Below are 3,474 nucleotides of genomic sequence, written 5' to 3'. Positions count from 1 at the left end.
TCCAGATGAAGCAAATTCATCCATGACAGAGCTGGAATGGGTAGAACCATCACAGGAAAGGGGTAGTCTCATTTATCTGACAATAATTCATTCTAATACTCCCAAGACACCCACCTACAGTATTTAATATTCGAACAGAAGAGTAACAGCCACCTCAGTGTGACAGCATCACCTCTTTTTTGGGCATCCCTTCTACCTGTTAAATTTACTGCTTTTTCAACCACTAATGCATCTGGGAATCCTTTCCAAATTCATGTGAGTTTTATTAAATGCTGGGTAATACATGACCCCATCAAGGGAATGCAGTGTCCACTTGGGAGATTTTTGTTATATTCAAACAGTTGTTGGCAATGCAGCAAACTCTGCTGTGGACTGCCGGGGGGCAGTCAGCCCAGGTTGAGCCTCACAATGATTGATTTGCACAATAGGAACAAAAATATTCCTGAAACTCTGAGATCACTCAACCCTTCCTGCCAGACTTCCATGAAATATAACATGCAATCAATTTAGCTTACAGCCAAATTCTCCCCTTTCAGCCCCTTCTTTCCTTTGGTGTGTCAGCGAAGATAGATGAAAGAAGCAACAAGGAATACAAACAGCAGTAGCAATGAGAGCAGCAATTGCTTGTGTAGGGAGGACTCGTGGTGCCAGGCCACAGCAGAACCCACAACTTGACCAAACACAGGAATGAATGAAAGGTCCTTTTCAAGGGGCAAAAGAACCGTGCTGACCTCTTGGCAGAAAGAAGAGACTTCAAAGGGTTTACAACAGTTAAATACCCAGTTACACACAGCAAAAATGGCTTGCTTTGGATGCTAACACAGTGAAACTAAACTACATCATAGTAAGAGATATAGCAAAAGGTGGAGGGGGTTACTTTCTGCTAGCCATTGGACAAATGTAGAAAAGGCTAATTCTGTCAGTTTGGTGTTAGGCACAGGATTTCAAAGCTGTGCATGTGAGGAAAGCATAGAAGTTTAGACAGAACAGACTTGGAAAAGTTAGGCACATGTTTTCTTTTCATTTTTCTCATCATACGCTTCTTTTGGAAACATTTGGCAGTTCCTTAGGTATGACAGAAACTATATTTGAGGAAGTTAGAACTAATGAAATGGGGTATTTAAAGAGAAAACTTCTGAATGATCCGAGTGTTTTATATGATTCATGAAAACTGTATTTAAAAGATGAAAAAAGTGCTAATTGCTTGAGATAGTTCTTTCTGCTGTTTTTCTTCACCTGAGGTTCAGGCTTTTCACTTGCTCAGTACTGCTTGGAAAGTATTTAATCACATGTGCAATTTTAAGCACAAGAGAGAGGACTTCTGCCTGCAGGGAGACTCTGCTCAGTTAGCAAGTGCATGAAACCTTTTGCTGGACTTGCAGTACTTAATGTCTGGATTACAAGGATTTGAGAGCAAGTCAGTCAGAGCACTTCAATGAATAAAGACTTTCCTCTTCAATCTACTCTAGCTGAGTAAAATAAGACCTCAAATAGAAATTAATTCATCTAGACTAGATTATGCATTAAGATAAGCATAATACGATAAGGACCAACTGACACAACTTCCATAAGGGCAAATTGTGCCACTCCATCTTTAAGGAATTCCTGGAAAAAGTGCATAAAGTGAGGAATGAAACAAACCTTTGGAACATAATTTATGTGGAATTTCAAATGGCTTCCAACACGACCCCATATGAGAGAGTTTGAAATAAATAGCACCTTCCATAGCAAATCAAAACCCACAGGATGCTGGGAATATCCAATTTTTATGAAGAAGCTAATGACAAAACATATTGGTTTATTATTTTAACTATTTAACTATTTTGGAAAAAGAGATTTAATTCTATTTGCCAACAAATGATTCTGAATCTTGATCAGCTAAAGAAGACCATCATATGCTCCTCAAAATAGTTGTATTCTCTGGAACTATTTGTTTTTCCATCCATCAGCATGCTCACAGCTCTAATGGAAAGTAATATATGTTAGAAAATATAACAAACTTCTCATCATTGTAATGGACTTTAATCTAACACAATTCCCTGAAGAAACAGATTTGAATCATTGTGAGTACTACAATTTAATGAATATGCCTTTCCAAAATAAACTAAGAGATGGATTAGGGAAATACTTTACAGAAGTAATATCTCACTGTAGTAATGATTTAACTGAAAACTATAATGATACATTTCCAGTTGCACCCTAGCTTGGTTTTGGATTCTTCAATATAAATTGACATGATATGAATAGAAAGCATCAGGAGAGGAATAACAAAACAATTCAAATTGTGAAGATTCATGAGTGATGACTTCAACTATGTGCATTTGACATCCTAAAGACAAGGTTAACTAAATATCAGGCAAAATATGCTTTCTTAAGTTTGAATTTTGGTATGCCTGCATTTAAATTAGTGGGCTTTTTATGTGCTCAAAATAAGCATATGCTTTCCAGACACATGGTTACTTTTTTCAGCCTTAGATAGGAATGCACTTTCCTGTCAGCCATTTGCATTGTTTTTTGGTTGCTACCTTCAACAGACTTTTCACACAACAGGCTGTAAGTCCCTGGTATTCACAGACCACGAGCTATGTAAATCAGAAGATCGATTTACATGGGACTTAAAGGTGATTTCAAACACAAAATATTATCAGTTAGAAGAGCAATCATCCATTTCTTCTTTGCCCCATTATATAATCATCAGAAAGCATCTCATACAATGCATGTAATACATTCAGAACATATAATTCTTTAAATTAAAGGAATTGTCACTTTGAATAGTATCAGTAGTAGTTAACTAGAGATGGTACATGCATTAGCCTGTTGATTCACAGACACTGATTATTGCTTATGTGTACAGCTGCAGTAGCTTGAAGATTGATTGCTATAGCACATAGGCAGCAGCTGCCATTTACAAATGCCAGCTAGTGCTTCTCATGGGAATTTGTGATGGAATACAGAAATAAGACAGAATTACTGCTCTTAACTGAACATCGTTTCTTTTCTTGCTTTTTTTTCCCCCTGCAGTCATACTACATGCCACCACAAAATCTTTTTACAACTCTAGCTGATTTTCAAATAAATTTGGCAGAGACACCTGAAGTTTCGAAGGAAATTAAGACCTTACAAGAAGTGTAAAAATAAGTGATCAAGAAGGAAAAAGGGGTTTTGAAGTGTCTTGTTTAAAGGAAGGGCTGCCACGTGTGTAGATCTAGGAATCTATGTATCCAAGAACTCTGAATGCTCCAAACAACAAGGTTTTGTAATTATATTAGATGCAAGCAATACTTTGTCTAGACAAATGTATGGTAACCATGTATGGTAACCATAGAGTCACAGCCTGAACCACTGATGGAGCAGCTGGAGAAAAGACTTGGTCAGCCATGGGAGCACAGGTGAAGGCAATTCAGCTGTGTGACTGGAAGGGTGGAGCCTGGCTGTACCTCTCAGACCTCATTTAAGGGCTGACTGAAACAGGGC

Source organism: Tympanuchus pallidicinctus, unplaced genomic scaffold, assembly GCF_026119805.1.
Source record: "Tympanuchus pallidicinctus isolate F22 unplaced genomic scaffold, pur_lepc_1.0 scaffold1, whole genome shotgun sequence".
Taxonomy (NCBI): Eukaryota; Metazoa; Chordata; class Aves; order Galliformes; family Phasianidae; genus Tympanuchus; species Tympanuchus pallidicinctus.
The sequence above is the reverse complement of the archived record's forward strand: the minus strand, read 5'-3'. Positions refer to the sequence as shown.